Source organism: Drosophila eugracilis, unplaced genomic scaffold, assembly GCF_018153835.1.
Source record: "Drosophila eugracilis isolate 14026-0451.02 unplaced genomic scaffold, ASM1815383v1 contig_722, whole genome shotgun sequence".
Classification (NCBI taxonomy): domain Eukaryota; kingdom Metazoa; phylum Arthropoda; class Insecta; order Diptera; family Drosophilidae; genus Drosophila; species Drosophila eugracilis.
The window spans coordinates 857,664-874,713 of NW_024573616.1; the positions used below are offsets into that span (position 1 = coordinate 857,664).

At 39.3% G+C, this 17,050-nt stretch overlaps 1 protein-coding gene across 1 annotated transcript in view; it reads right to left on the reverse strand.

The window, feature by feature from the left end:
* LOC108115109 (neuroligin-3) overlaps positions 1-17,050 on the reverse strand; it is a 73,018-nt gene that overhangs the window by 36,728 nt on the left and 19,240 nt on the right. The window contains 1 exon segment of the mRNA XM_017226359.2: positions 478-845. The gene's annotated coding sequence lies outside the window, so the exon portion shown is untranslated.

Genomic DNA, 17,050 nt, shown 5'->3' on the forward strand with positions numbered 1-17,050 from the left:
GGGGAAAGGCAAGGACCAAGCTGGAGCCATTTCATTGCCTGACTGGTGACATTGGGTCATTGGATCAACAATTCGAAGAAGCTAGACAAAGGATGTGAGCAGCCCGATAAGCAGATTTTGATATAAGGCTCATTTATGGATCTGTTTTGAGGTACTTCAAGTTGAATGAAGAAATAGGTGAAAAATTTAAATTGATTAAAGAAGTTAAATGAATTTGCAAACTCTTTTCCGGAACAAATGGATAAGACCTTAATTAATAATAGTTTCAAATTCAACTTTGATGCTAAAATTGAACTGAACCTGCGGTTCAGAGGTTTATCAACTACTAGGTTGTTTCTCTCTACAGCTTTTGTCTTGAGTAAGGTGTCTGACGGTATTATAAGCCCAAGAAGCAGCCGTACTGTTGGTCCTTACTGCGCCACCCCTACGTAACACTTTTTTTTTGGTTAAAGGTATTTTTATTCAGCTCGCACTTACTTATTCCGTGCGTTGGCTCTTCTGCTGTCTGCGGCTCGAGTGCAGGTGCTAAGCCCTTCCGTCGTGCATGTGCGTAGGATGTTGGATGTGGGATGTCCTTGCTGCTGCTGCTGCTATTGCTCTTGCTCCTCCCTCCTACTCGCGCTCCTTGTTGAGAATCACTTCACGTACTGCTCGCTCAGCCGCGTCGTCTGCTGCTGCTGCTACTGCGTTTTCTGAATGCTGGCACGCTACAATTGTCATGCAAGCGGACATTCTCCACGGAGACGTTCACGTACTCAGCGACGAGGAGGCTTCCAAGGAGGTAAAGGAGATCCTGGCCGACGGCTGCTGGGTCTCAAGTTGTTGTCTTTCCATGCCGGTTAATGCTGGAATCGGATCAGAAAGGGAAAGCACACTTCATTAGGACTTTTATTCTTCATAAGGCACTTGAACTATGCTTAATAATTAACCCAACACGCGCTATTTGCTTATTTATAGGAAAAAACAGTGTGTCTAAGATAGGGAAAGTGGCTATATCTTCGATTGAAAAATGAATCAGTTTTATAAAGTTACCAGAATATATATAAAATAGTTATTCCTTTGAAATTTCTCTTATAGCCCATGCCTGCTTTTTCTCCTTTTTCTCAAATAGTCAATGACTATTAATTAATGATATTAGCAAACCAAATATAAACTTAGTTTATCCCCCATGGCTCGAGCGCCCCTTTTGCAGGGTAATAATTGAATCAGTGACTCGGAGCTGGTGGAAAATTTTAATTATACGATGCCCTCAAGTGTAAGTAAATTATTATGCAGATCATTAGCAAAGTAATTAGACTCGGCAGCCGCTTCGGCCATAATCCTCGGCTCACTAGTTGAATTAATTGTATTCCGGGAAATTGAGTTATTCCCACATTCCATCAAAGCATACCGCCGGCGTTCGTTGGATTGCTGGTGCTATTCATTTATTATGCGAATTTCGACTACATTTCCCGCATATAATTTCCCCCAGGCAAAGACTGTCACGTCGAGTCACATAAGTAAACAGAGGCCAGACCAGAAGGGATTTTAGAGTGCGAGTTCCTTAGTTTACCCAGCAAATAACATCATCAAGTTGTCCGCAGGAGTAGTAGTGACTTAACTTAACATCCACCCACTCCCTGGTAAACATTGTAAATCATACGCACTGTTGCCCAGATGCTTTGTTTTATTTTGCCATTGCGAATGGGTTGAGAGCCCGTCACGCTGCGATGGAATTCTCAAGTTAAAGAGTGTGACAAATATATACATGATATTCGTTTATTCGTAGACCAACAGCCGGTGTCCGGTTTTAGCTTAATAACTTCCTGACTTTTTTGTGGAAATTTTCAAAAAGCAGTCTGCTTAAGGTTCTCCTCAAAACGCACTCAAAGATTCCAAGTACACAATAATGCCGCCTTATTACATGACAGGAAAAACATCTTTAACTTTGCCGTTTCTCCCTCAAAAATTCTTGGCGAACTTTTAGACTGAAAACAAAAAGTTGTCAGAAGTTCAAATTTGTACACAACTTATAATATATATGTAGGCGCAAGTATTTGAAATGACTTTATTCACATTTGTAATTTGTATCTCGGCTCTCGAAGAGATAATTGGATTCGAGAGTGTTTTCATGTTGTTTGCCTAATTTAATTGCAAATAAACGAAACGGAATTCCAGTTTGTGAAATACTTTTGCTTTAATTAAAAATCAAAACGCGATAAGCGATGCCAGGGAATTGCCATGGAAAACGTTTTATCATGGTAGGTCGGGGAATTATATCTTCGGAAAATGGAAGAAGTAGTCTCTTGACTTTGCAACTGGCCGCAATTTCCGCCTGGCCGCAACTTTTTCTGAGCTTTTTGCGCCATAAATTCAGCGCCAGCTAGACGGAGCATCCGCATTCGCATCCGCAGAATCAGCCTCAGTTATTTTACCCGGTCCGAGGGTCATTAATTTGTCTTTTGAGGAGATGGCGGCGCGGGTGGACGAAAGGGCATTTTGGACGAGGAGCAGTCGTTGCCGGCAAGGCATTAAACTGCTTAAGTAGCACAACTAAATTAAGAATTGTGGGCCAAGCAATTAGAAACAGGGCGGCTGGAGGCTTGGCAGACAATGAGCAATAAAGTTCAAAGTTAGGTCAATCCTTAGGTGTAATGGATATTTGTTTGCTCCGATTTTTCCAGCCATAATCTGTCTTCTCTAAGGGTACTCAAGGCACACACGCAAGCTTAATAAAAAGCAAAGAGCACACAAAGCGATAATTTTACAAATTAATTCTATATAGAATGTTATATCGTAGAGAATAAATAGGGTCTGCCCTATATATAAATATGTACCAGTACTCTTGGGACATGATGTCTTAAAACTATCATAACAAAATAAATCTGATTTTTATATTTTCTCACTGTGTGATAAGCTAAACGTAAGTTCAAATCGTTGAAAGACGCCAACGATGCGTATGCTTTATATTCAATGTTCCCATTCCTCTGACCGTATGTGGAAAAAAATTGCTCCTTTATAGTATATCGATTGGTACGTTCGCAGACATGTATTTCCGGAAATTTAATCAGTTTTGGTGCTTAACCGAGTTGTGGAAGGCAAACGAAATCGGAGGAGTCCTCACAAATATATATAAAAAGAAACACAAATCCAAAGGCAACTCAAAGGAAAAAGCCAAGGAATGTTAGGGCAGCGGAGAAAATGGCAGGAAGATGGGAAGGAAAATTGTTTAGCAGTTGTCTGACTGGAAATGGAAATGAAAATGTTTCTGACTTACTTGCCTTGGCATTGTTATTTGAGTTTATTGAAATGACTGTCTTGCCTTCCCTTGCTTAAGTGGGTATGAAAATACCCATGTAACGGCAGGAAAAACGGAGATGAGATAGTTCACGATGGAAATAGTTTCATATATACTATACTATCACTAAGAATCGACTTTCTCATACTATTTTTTATAATTATCTCAGGAAATGCTTCGAACCACAAACAGTAAACTAACAGTTTTCAGCACATGACTTCAGGGAAAACTATTGTTTTTGCATAAAGCTTTTTTTGATAAAAACAAAGAAGACCATGAAAAAAAGGAAGGACAGATACTCTGGCCAACTCAAACTGTAATTTTTCATGCAAATTTATGCAAAAATGTGAGAAATTCGCTTCAAGAAAATATGAGCGAAAAATGCAATCTGCAAAAGAGTTAAAACCAAAAGGGAACTTGAAAAAAAGGAAAAGAATTAAGTGGGATGGAGAAGTTTCCCAGAGATGGGAAATAATGCGACTTTTTAACTACGTTTTAGTTTAGCCAAATGCATTTTGCATGTCAGAGTTCGTCTCCTGATAATAATATTCGAGAAGAACTCTCTGACTTTTTATCTGCGTCTCTTCATTGCCTTAATGGGCTGCCTCCTTTTTGCTGCGTTTTAGGGTTTCATTATGTTGGCTATCCGACCAACAAAGGCTTATCATTTTTTGCTCGGCCACGTCCTTTATTTATGTATACGAGTACACAACTTCTCGCCTCTTCGACTCGGGTCCGCCCTCTGCCATTTTTCCAGCAAAAAAAATGGCTAAAACAATGGCTTTGCACAACAACGAAGCCAGAAATTAAACTGACTTTCATCAGGAGGAGCGCAACTGACAAGTCAACGAGAAGAAAATAAAGAAGCTTCTCTAGCGAGTGGTGGCGGGAATAAAAAACACTTGGCGGAAATTATAATCCGTCTGCATTTTAAAAATAAAATATAACGGGGTAAAAAAGTTGCTAGCTTGAGGCTTAAAGCAGCTCAAAAGTGTATTTAAAATTAGCATAAATGCCTACATATATAAAAAATTAAATATGCAAAATGGAAGAAGATTGCATTAACTGCAAATGGAAAATTGTAGTTATCCTTATGGAAATAGAGTGCTCGTTGATCTTTCATATCCATTTTTAACTTAAAGCTACTTAAAATTAAATGAATTATTTATTTGTTTGAATAGTCGACATTTATGATGACGCGGATCAGTAAAAATAATGTAAAAATTCCAGACTAAGGCTTGAAAATTTTCACTCCAATGAAAAGGAAAAAGTCAATCAGAAAATGTTTAAATTATGCAAAGTTGTTCGACGCTCGGAATCCTTCGAATGAGATACACATGCATTTATCCTTGGGCCAAACATTAGCTAAAGCAATAAATTGTTCGCACAATTGGGCCCGGCGAATGCATGGAAAATTAATTTCCCTCTGATTTTACAATTCTCTTCCCAAGCATGGCATAAATTCAGCGCTCGCGGCAAACAAATTTTCGAAAGTAAATTATTATATTATTTAGAAATAAATTATCGTTTAATATTGGCAAATAATACGATACCATGGGATTCCATTTTCTGTCTTCCCAAATCATTCTTGTGTTTTTCGGCCTCGCCAGAAATTCGCAAATTGAATTCGTTATTCGGCGTCGCATGAAATAATTTCGCCTTGGGGGGTCACCAACGGCAAATGACGATATAATGATATTAAAGCAACATTACGCCATTACGTAGCAACACACATGCAAAAATAATTGACGACAATGACGTAGGCGACACACATTGCCAAACGAAGACATTGCGCATACGCCCCGTAAGCCAAACCAGACTAAATAATGAGGCTAGAGGGCAAAGGCAGACAGAGTCAGACAAAGTCAAGGAGTGGAGAAAGCAGGAAGCCAGAACTGGGTTTTATGCCATCAAGGGTTAGACGTTGTCCTAACCTGTAAAATAACATTATTTTACTGGTGTATCTTGATAAAATATATTCAAAGATAATTTAACAAACTACTTATGCTTTATGTTGTCAGTTGTGTTTTCTTTGGAATTATATCTTTTTGATCTGTTTTATAGTCTTATGAAAGGTGTATACAAGGTCCAGTAACTAGCCATTCTTATATTTTGATCATTTATACAATATTTTGCATAGTTATGTGGCGTTTCCGCTTCTTTTTTAACAGGAGTTCAAAATTACTTAGTTTATATCTTTCATGAATTGATATAATGATATATAGAACTGAAAAAACTGATTCTTTTTAGTGTCTAAATACGTTGAAAATATAATTGGAATGTCTTTTCTATTATTTCTATAATTTTTTTTTGTTTTTATTTTTTGAGAAATTTGAAAAGATCTAAAAATTGATTTTTTTTTAACTTCGATGGTATTATAGCGAATATTCCGTTGCAATCGCAATCTCTGACCCACATTTTCGAATAATTTATTTGTAGCTCTTATCATCCTGCCAGTCCATCACACTTAAGGCGACAATTTCGAATGAAAATCAATTTGCACCGCACACGCCAAAGGACACGAGTCCTAAATATTCATCCCGGCTGAGCGCGTTAGTCTTAATTAATTTCCACCCACCGAAAGCAGCGCCCTTGGCTTTGTTCGGGATTACTTTTGCTAGTTGTGGCATGGCACTGGATGCTCTTTGGGGTATTTTAATGACGTTTTCATAAACAGCCACCGCCATTATATGTGTGTGTGTATGTGTCCTTTTTTTGTGTCTGTCAATGCGTTCCTAATTCCATTTTATGCCACGTGGCTCGGCCTTCATTCTGCGTATTTGTTTTTCCTTGGCTGAAATGGCAGATAAAATAATTTATTGGGTAAAAATCGCTGGCCAAGAGCTAAGCGCTCTGGTTTCCCCCTCTTCCTTCCAGAGACTCTTTTTTTTGTCCTCGCTTTTGTCTTTTAGCTCATGTTATCTCCAATGGAATATCTATTTGGCCATCGCTTTCGGCCCTTCCATAATGTTGGCGCCATGTTGATGTTATCTTAGCGGAAGTGTTGACTCAATGTTTACTCAATGAGGGCGTTGCTGGCGCGATATGACAACGGGTCCTTAGTCCTTAGTCCTTTGGGCCTTTGTCCATGTATGTGTGTTCGTTCGATTGAAGGAGCATTCCATGCCAAGCCAGCCATTTTGTTTCGCTTTCGGCTTTGTTTTTGCCCACTTAGTTAATACATTTGCTGGTTTCGCTACGCCTTATAAATATGCAAGGGCGATTCATCCTGTTCAAATAGTGCAAGGTCAACGCTGGATAGAGTTACATAAACGAGACGGCCAGCCGTAATTGCCCTTTTAACAAAGCATTGATGGGCAAAATAGCAGAGGATAAGGGCTTCATTTCAGTCCAGACAATGGCTATCAATTAGGCCAAGTCCAAAAGGCGGCTAAAAAATAAACATATTTAATGGTCTAGATTTCTTTCGGCAAGACAAGAACACATAAACACAGCTTTTACATTTACGAAAAGACTGTTTCTTGGCCATGTTCAAGACAGTAATCATTATTATAATAATAAATGTCGTAAGTTAATTCTCAAAGGGGTTTTATAATTTAAATATGTGATTCTAGTGTTAATTTCTGCTCTGAGCAGAAACATTCTCTTCTTTTTAACTTTCATATTTATTAGACAGAAAGTCCCACACTAAGAAAACAGCTCTCCAAGTTAGCCCTAATTGAGTTTTGACCCCATGCTGTAAGCCGGAGTCTTGGCCAGTAATATTTCAATCTGAACAATCTCAACTTAACCGCATAGGAAAGCCTGTTACACTAATGAGCAACACCTGGGGAGACAGCCAAAGCAGCAGCAGCAGCAGCAGCAGCTGTAAAGGTGAAATAGTTATCCCCAGACAAGTTGCAAAATTTACAGCATACGAGAAAAAAATCAGCTTAACCACAAAAGTGGGTGGAGTTGTGGGGCTGCGAGGGGTGGTGGCCAACCTAATGGCACATCTCCAGGCTATTTGGACTTGGCTTTTGTGTCCGTCCTGGTCCTTGGTCCTGCCGTCCTTGTTGGCTTTGTGTGTTTCCGTAAACTGTCATTTCCGGCTGCCACTGCTACAGTGCTCCCAGCTCCTTGCCACTCCCCTCACCCCCCAGCTTTGCTTTCAATGCACAATAATTGTTATCTTCAACAATTTGCGGATGTTATAAACATATACGACTGCTTCATATTGTCTGCATGTAAATACAGCAATGTGGCACGGGCACTGGGATTTTCAAAGTGCAGAGAGAGAAAAGATGGGATTAATTGGACAGGAAAATTAGAGCACTAAGAAATATTTTTCTAAATCTGTTTCTAAGTCAAATTTCAGATAAAATCAGTAAATAACAACGTTAAAAGTTAAAACTCTCTTCGACATACATTTCATTTAATACTAGCATATATCGTACCTACGGTAAAGATTTTTTACATATTCCATGTAAATGAAAAAGACGAAATTTTGACTGTGTGACACTCGATGTTTGCACTTGTCGTTCGTTTTAATGGGTGGGCCAGGACTGCACCTGCTCCACTAGTAACTGGTCCCCTTATCCTGCGTCCTAGCTTCTTCTTATCCGGCTACTCCTCCGCCTCCTCCTGCTCATGTTACTCAACCTCCTCCGCTGGCTTGTACAACAATCGACATCCTCCCAATGGAGAACTGGCACGGAAGACATTTAGCTAAGCGCTTCGCTTGGCAAACAATTTTCGATTTCAGTTTGGGCCCCACTTCCTCAACAACCCCCCACCATTTTCACATTTTCCCATCTTCCCCTCGAGGGGGATACGCGCAATTTGAAGCTCATGTGCGAAAACTTTCAAGCAGTGAAAGTTGTGAGCACCAGCAAGAAAAACTCTCGAATTTCATAGATAGCTATAGGTGGGGGTGGCCTCTGGGTTACGGTTACGGATGGTATTACATGCTAAGCCTTGGTTCGGTAACTTTTGGCCGGAAAATTTGTTAGGTGGAATACTTCGGCGGGGAGTTTTTTCAATTCCCCGATTGAGTTTCATGCATATTTCAGCTGTACAGCATGGTTAATAGCTGGCAGAAGTATTTGCGCCCCAATTCTGGGCAATAATTAAGGAAAGGTGATTATCCTGCGCACGACGCATACGCCCCATTGTCTGAGTGGTCGACTCAGTGTGTCACGTCGTCTGTCCCGTAATTTTAGCTGTTCACCTGTTTGACTGCGTTACTCATACGCCTACGTGCCTCATTAAGGGACGTGTGTACGTCTCTCTCTCTATGCCAGACTCAACTCGGTAATAGAAAACTTTGGCATAACATTTAGGCTGCCTAAACTTAATTAACAACTCCGAACAGGTAATCGGCAGGCGGTCGAATTGCTGCCTCAATTCCCCACCCATTGTCCGGGCCATTTCATTTGCAAATGTTCTCTGGACACAAAGCGCCATGGAGCTTTCCGCCTTCCCATTAAATTGGTCATTAGGCGTCAAGTGGCCTGCTGCCGCGCTCTTGGTAGCTCCAGCTTTTGGCCCGAACGATGGCATAAACAAAGGCATCCGAAATTGTTTTGGCTTAATTTGAACGCCCCACCCATCCTCAGAAAACGTTGACTTTAATTACTCGCCCTTCTCGGCTGGCACATTCAATTAAATTATCGTGTAGCAGGTGGCTTTAAAACTGTAGGATCTCTTCCAGAATAAATGTATGCAATTTCTGTTCGAAAAACAAAATTCAAGCAAGAAAACAAATCTTTTTAATTGTTCTCCTATGCGGCGTAGAACCCAAAGTTTATCGTGAATTTGTTCAGCAAGTTTTTGTGATTCTATTTGGCTTGGCTTGCCTTGTGTCCCTGGCACGAAAACAAGAAAATTAGTTAAAACTTTGGCAAAAACAGCAGACGACTTTTGCCTAAGGACAAAAGAGGAAAGGTGAGCTGGCTATTCGTTTTGCATGGAACAAGAGGGCAATTTGCTGCTTGGGGACTTAATAATAGGTATTTTTTAACGATCAAATGAAATTTAAAAATTCTCTTTCTCAGAATATCTGTTGCAGAACGGCTTTTCACCTGGGACTTCGGACCCATTAAAATCCGCCTGGCTATATGAATAAATTCATGGATAACCAACACTGCCGCTTCACCCATATAATTCTGCACTCTTGGCTGCAACTAAGCAGAAAGCAAGAAAGAAACTTAAATTAATTCTCAACACAACACAAAAGAAACGAGCATATATAAGGAAGAATAAGCGCATAAATAAACTATTTGTTGTTAAGGCAGCTCGAAGCTCCGTGCATTTTCGACGCCCATTTGGCCCTGTTTCCTCAACGTTTTTGTAAACGGCATTCAGAAGTGAAGGTAACAAGGGAAGCCGAGAAATCTGTTGAGTGGAAAATTACAAAAAACTGCAAAAGCGGCGTTTACCAACATTTTCTGCATGCCACAGAGTGCCTCATTCTGCGTCTCAGGCCCCACATGTGTTGCTTTTAAGTATTTTGGCAAGTTGTGCATATTTTAATTAGTTTCCACAGCCAGCAAACAGTTTTCGCCTAACAAGCAAGCAGGTGGCAAGCGAGCGTAAGACGTGGCGTATACGCAATCTGTGACCTCCTGGCTAAATGTCAGGGTGTGTGCTTGTTAATGTGAGCGTGTTGATGTGTTACGCATCAGTGAATTCTAAAACGAAGCCAACCATACCCTGAACTGGGAACTGGGAAATTTAATAGGTATTGTTCACATTTCAGTTGTAGTTTCTTTTCTTAAAAAGGTTAAGTTACCAATAAATTGAGTTAGTCTTAAAATAACTTGTACTCAAAATGCAATTTCATTTGTTATAAATACATGGTTATTAATGGGATCTGTTATAAATATTTAAATATTTTTATATTTTCCACTTCTTGTCTACTCCTATTTTAGGAAATTTCCGAGTTTTCTTTCTGTTGTATTCCTTCTACAAGAGTTTATGATATATTTTACCAAAGTATATCCTTATATATGGTAACTTATGGTTCCCCTCAAACGTCTTTAAATAACTTCCTCTTCTTAGGTTCACCCCTTTGTTCGCCAAACTTAAACATGACTTAGGTCTTGCCACTGGCTTTTTCGCCACCCTAAAAACTCCGCTAAAACGCACACAAGTTTGACGGAGTTGCTACTTTTGGGTTATGGCAACGAGGAAAGTCAAACAAATGTCAAAGCGAACTAGTCACTCACCCACAAGCTAAATCTTGGCTCAATTTCTGTGCGGGGATTTCGCGTTTAACTATTTAGGCAAGGCATCTGCGAACAGGGATTTTGATTGCCTTTAAGCGCTCAGCCCAGCATTTAGGGTCGAGAAAAGGCCAAAAGGATATCAATATGCGAGCAAACAGGGAAACCGAGGAGACTAAGGAATGGAGAGTGGGGGAAGTCACCTATGCAAATATTTCCCGACTGCCTTTCTGCGCTTTCCCCCTCGGCCATTCAAACTTTCTGCTTCAGTTGCTCGCCCGTTCTTCGAATGTATCTTGATACAAGTACTGCAATTTGTACTCGTAGCTCAGCTCTGCCTGTCGCCTTTCCCGAGATTGGCTCCTGTACACAGATGTACTAAAAGAAATGTTTGAAGACTTAAATGTTTTAAAACTTAAAAAGTAAAGTAAACTTTTGAATAAAACTATTATTACAAAAGATTTATGAGGCTCATTAAAAGGTATACAGAAATAATATTGGCTTTTGGCATATTTGTAGGGGTGTCTGAAATTATGCAACACTTATTTTAATCCGATTATTTTATTGCTAATTTTAAGCCCCTTTGATTAAGGATTTCAAAACGTTTTTGACAATAACATTTTATAAATTCAATTGTGCTTAACTACACCTCAGTTTTTGAGTGTAGGCTGCCACACACTGTAGTACGTACACACACTTGACTGCTCGTTTTGGCTTTGCTGCCATTCAAATCTGGCTTGTATCCTCATCCACCACCCACACAAAATGCATTGCATAGCAGACTGCTTCTCTCGGATTTCATTCTTTCCTTTTGGATCCGATCCTTTGGCTTATATGGCTCCTTGTGTTTCTGGGGCCCGTTTAATAGTCGCAAATTGGTTCTCACACTTGGAATTTCGATTGGCTGTGTGATTTGGCTGAGGTCCTTTGACTCGCTGAAAATTGATGAGAATCGAATGGATTTTGACTGAGGCAGCAAACAAATTGTTGATGTTGTGAAATTGTATAGAAAGGTATGTTGATATCTGAATGAAATCCGCAATCTATCTTTTAGATTAGCTGTTATTAATTGTGTTTTTATTTTAAGCTAATAACAGTTGGAGAATTCCAGTTAAAATCTAGCCACTATGTCCTATGAGAATGTCCTTTTACCCAACCAGCCAGTCAACCTAAAATTTATTTTAGGGCTTTCGGATTAGTCATTGCAAAGCAAAATCTACATTGTCAACCACTTATCGCCCACAAAACAAATAAAATCCAACAGTTTTTGTTTCGGGTTACCAAACCGCAGAGGGGAAACATTTTATTTGGCTGCGGGCTGAACCCAAAAATGAACCCGCAGATGGGCTCTGCTCGCTCATTAAAATTTGTTGCCGATGCCATGGAAAGGTGGATGTGATGTGTGCGGCGGCGGGGCTTACGGACTATCAACCAGCTGAGTGTGTTGTTTATGGGTTCGTCTTTATCGCAAACGTAAACCAAAGTCATCAAATACACAGCTCACACGCTCATGAGGGTAGCAATGGAGGAGATATCAGGGTTTTAGTATTTTACCTTAATTTGCCAAGGTTAATCAAACTTTTCACCCTCAAAGCAAATTCAGGGACTTTCCAATAATAGGGATTACTTCAACACAAGGAGAAAAACTACTTAGGTTCAATGCTTAGTTGTATGTATAATATATTTTTAAAAGTACTGTTTGTAAATACTCTCCCATAAATTAAAACTTTCAACTTTAAAACTGAGTTATTCCCCTCGAAACAACGGTTTGAAGTATTGACAAGGAATTGTTTATCGATTTACTGCTTTGAGAGCTCGACAAACGCAAAAAACTCATTTCGCTCGAATGGAAGTTAATAAATTACACTTCAATTGTGCAGTCAAAGTCATGTTCGATATAAAATATGTTGTGGCAGTCGGTTCGGTTGGTATGTGATTGTTTGTGTGCGAGTAAATCTGATGCTCGCTCCCAGCCGTGGTCTTTCGTCTTTGATGCCAGCTCCTGGCAGGGCCTGTCAAATCAAATAATTGAACTTTCATTCCATTGTGAAAAATGAAGCACATCCTAGCGACTGGATAAGCGAAGAAAAAGCGAGAGCAAATGCCGCACATTAAAAGCGTTTTAAAAATAGAGGCAAAAAACCCCTGGCACGATATGAAACTGAAACCTTCTCTCGGCTCTGTACTATACACACACATTTCTTCTTAATCCATTTTTGTACTCAACGTTAGCTGATGGATTACTCTCGTTCAAATGTCGAATCTTGTTAGCGCAGCTTCCCAGCCATCCCCTGCCACCTCCAGCCATCCCCTGCCATCACCCACATTGCAACAAAAAAATCGAGGAAATGTGGCTGGAGATCCGTTGACTGAGCCTGGGGGCTGTTTTCTGGGGCGCCACCAACATTCCACGGCAACAGATGCTGATGGCTAACAAGCCAAAGGGAGCACAAGTGTCGCTGATTTTTCACGCTCCAGATTCAAGTTCTGCATGTGTGTGGGTGAAATCTGAAACATGGCAAAAAAAAAACTACCACAAACAGACTCGTTACAGAAATTGAAAGAGAGTCATTTTTAAAATTGATGTAGAAAGGATTCAGGATAAATGGCTTTCCGAGAATAATTTGAATTATTTTACTAAAATTTAAAAAAGCAAATTGGTTTGCCTAAAATAACTTTTAAACTGAAGCTTTGAGCTTAACTAAATACATATTTTTTCTCCCAGTGATTGCTTTAACATCCCAATTTTTTAATAAGTTTCTTTCTGGCTGTGTTCGCTTGTTATTCAACTTTAAACCGAGAAATACCAGCTACCTTGGATATTTTTGCTTGCAGTATTTCCGATAATTACTGGCCAGCTTCTGCTTTTCTTCGTGCTCTCCGGCTGTGCCTGCTTCTGCCATTTAATTCCCTAGGGCCACGGACTTAGTTAGCTGGGAACATGGAATTTTTTGTTTGCCTTCGTTTCCTTTGCTCTTCCAGTTTTCCCAAGTTGTTTTTTGTTGCCATTACCGTTTTTGATATTGCCAATTTTTCCTGTGCTCGGCATACATTTTTTTTGTCTAATTGTCTGTTCCCAGTTTTCTGGCTGGGAATTGCATAACGAAGTAAAATCTGTTAAGGCTATACGTGGGAATTCTTGTTTGTTCTCTGCCATGTCAGCACCATTTGTCGCTGCTTTCATTACAATCTAATAACCAGGGGAAGGAACAAAAAGTGTATACTTGAATTTAAATTCAAAATGTCTACCATCAAGTCGTATTTCGTGCTTGATCTTCGTCATAAAGTTTAATTTAGTTCGTGATAGATTTGAAAGGCAGTTTATGTCCCTGTGGGAATTGGGTAGCTTTGATAATTAAGTTTAATGTGCAACGATGAAGTCTGAAAGTTTTTGTGTATAAAAGATATGAACTTGTTTGTATAAAAGAGTGGTTATATACCTTTCTATATAAATATTAAAAACTAAATGTATGTCTAAAATGTTAGATTTCGTAGTACTGTATAGGTATAAAAATGCTTACATATTTCCGTCTCGTAAAATATTATTTTGATAATTAAATTATACTATTTTTTCTCTCTTAATACATCATATCTGTTTCGTACCCTTATATAATCTCTGTACATTTTTTTGTCCAGCCAAGCATAAGAAGCCTAACAATCATAAAGAGCGACTTCCAGCGAAAACGGCTGGGAAAAATCCCCTCGTGTAATGTGCCGCACCTGCAGTGCGTCAACTGAGCGCGCAATTTTCCTGCCTGAAATGAGTTTCATTTTTTATGGCTTGACCAGCCTAGCCAAGTTCCCTTACCCACCTTCCCCACATAAACACATCCATATGCAAAAGGCAGGCGTTGAATTTAATGAGGTTACATTCAGGCTCAAAGTTTTTCGCCAATTTCCAGGGCAAGCAAATCGGTGGGCTGTCATAAAAATGCTTTGTTGTGTGTGACGTATACAGTCGTATAACTGCAGACAATAAAGCGGTTTATGGTCTAATTCTATTAGCCAAAAAGCAAGTGGGCAGGCTGTCAAATGGTCGTTGAATTCGTGTAGCAATTACGCCAGACAACAACTGCCGACAAAATGCTGGCCCACATGCAATTGGCTTTTCTACTCAGAGGTGAGTTTATATATGTGTCTATAGCAGCGGACAAAATATTAGTAGTAATGCTGCCTTATCAGAACTTTTTCAAAGCATATAGTTAACATATCTATAGCAACTAAAGATTTTGTAACACTAACTTCTTGAAATATAAAAATTATTATTAATTTACTAGAAATAGTTAATTTGCAGCTATCATTCCTATTATTTTGTCTCAAAATGTATGAGGGCATGGCCTTGTTTCCTCGTAAATGCAGTCAACGAAACTTTTACGAGGGTCCATCGGTAATTTACTCAATAAAATTGCCAGCACTCAGACCCTCCTTAAATAAATTAATAAAAATAAGTCGGGAAAAAGTGTACTCAATTATTTTGTGGGTATGGCTGATAAGTTACCAAAGCAACAAAATAAAATCATTAAAAAAGGTCTTGACCGACTTATAAATTAAATTAGGAACAGCATAAATGTAGCTCATACCATACCTCGCCTACAATTGTACATGTTTTCCTTACTTTAATTTCGTGCTATAAAATGCATTTATCTTCTACTTAAATAGTGCTAAGGAATATCTTTAAAATTCCATCAAGTACTGTATAAGTTTTCGATGAGTACAAATTCAATTGTATTTTCGATTTTAAAGCCGACGAGCCTTTTGTCAATCAAGTTGGTCAAGTTTATGAAGCAATGCACTAACCCAGTTAGGATGCACAAACTGGCAAGCACACACTTATGTGTTTTCACTGTTTTTAGCCATTCTTTTTATTCAACTATGTATGGATATACAGATATATTTGTGTGTGCAGGGGGAACTTTTTCCGTTGCGACATGCTCAAGTGCTTGCTAACAAAGTTAACACAAGATTACTAATACGCACCATTGTACGTGACTTTTTGCTGTCAGCTAAATCAAGTTTCATTATGTGCCAAGCCATGGAGGAAGCGGATGAGGGGCTGCGATGAAAATACAGATATAACCGCAGCCAGGAGGAATATTGGGGTAGAATCAAAGGAGCAACATGAAGGGAAAAAGCTCTCTGGGCCCCGGGCAACTTGTGCATAAAACACCTGCAGCAACTTTTGCTAATTGTGGGCAGAGCATACGCTTATAAATGCTACTATCCAATGGTTTTTAGTCCACACCAGCAGTATCGAGTGTGGCAAGTTTGCAGCATAATTAAAGCGCAGACACGCCTCCGGCAAGAAACCCTAATGGTATTTGCATGTGGAGCACGCACAATGCCAAGAACACAGTCAGGGCATGTCTTTCTTTGGATCCAGAGCTTACAGAGAGATAAATTTAAGGATATTTAAACCTGAAGATGATTTATCTAGGGATAGTTAAGGAACCAAACTGGGAAAATATTTACAAAAATTTAAAAACAAATTATCTTCGACTGTGTTGACATGTAAACTTAATAATTTTCTATATTTATAAACATGTCCAGAGCACTTAGTCCTTTAATCAAACTAACAGACAACGATCCTCAAAGCTGTCATCACCGAGAGTGATGCCATTATATGGGACATGCGCTGAATGAGCCACGAAACGGATAAATATTTAACGGAGCCACACCGAAATTCAGCTTTTCCGATGGCAATTGCAGCTGCTTATTATTTATGATTCCCCAAAGACCTGGAAAATAAACAAAAATATGGGGAGTGGCATAGATATTCCCGCACTGTGGCTGCGGCGAACCAGAAACCCCAATCCGTATCCGTATCCAACTTTGCTCTACCCAGAAAATAAAAGCACGAATACGGAGCACGAGCTTGGCCTGATTTTCACAACGATTTGAATGTTTTCTTCTCAGAACCACATTTTTTTATTTTTGGTTTTACCAAATGTGTGAGAGAGTGTGTGTATGTGTGCGAGTTTTTGTCCTGGCATGTGTGTTTAACTTTTGTATCACATTTTGTGGGCCAGAGTTTTATGAGTTCAAGTTTTTAAGAAGCTTTCAAATTCAACTTGACACATTGATGGCAAATTGGGACAAGCTCGGTGAATATTTTGAAGCGCGAGAAAGCATTTTAGATAGGCAATCTATATTAATGTCATTCGACAAAGGCTTAGTACGGCTCTCAAAATAAGCACCACACACTCACTTCATTAAAATAACATGCCTAAAGAAAACAGGACGCAGCAGCTGCTTTATCTTGTGATTACAGAAGGCCTATATTTGTATCTGTTAGATACCAATAAATATTAGCTGATGGTGAAGTTTATTCCTATTCTCTTGGCTGAATGCAACTTAAATATTCAATTATTTGGCCAAAATTGCAAGTTTCCTTTCGCTCCTAAGTGCGTTTGTGTGTTGGCTCTGGCCCATAAATAATTAAGGATACTTGGATACCTGGCAAAATGAAATATTACAAAGGCAAACATACTGGCACACAATGCCCGGTGTCTGGCAATGATTATGCAATTTAATGAAAAGGAACCCAAACAATCTATACTATATCCCAGGTGGTTGCCACGTGCGAACAGGATATGTGGAGTGGCGTATT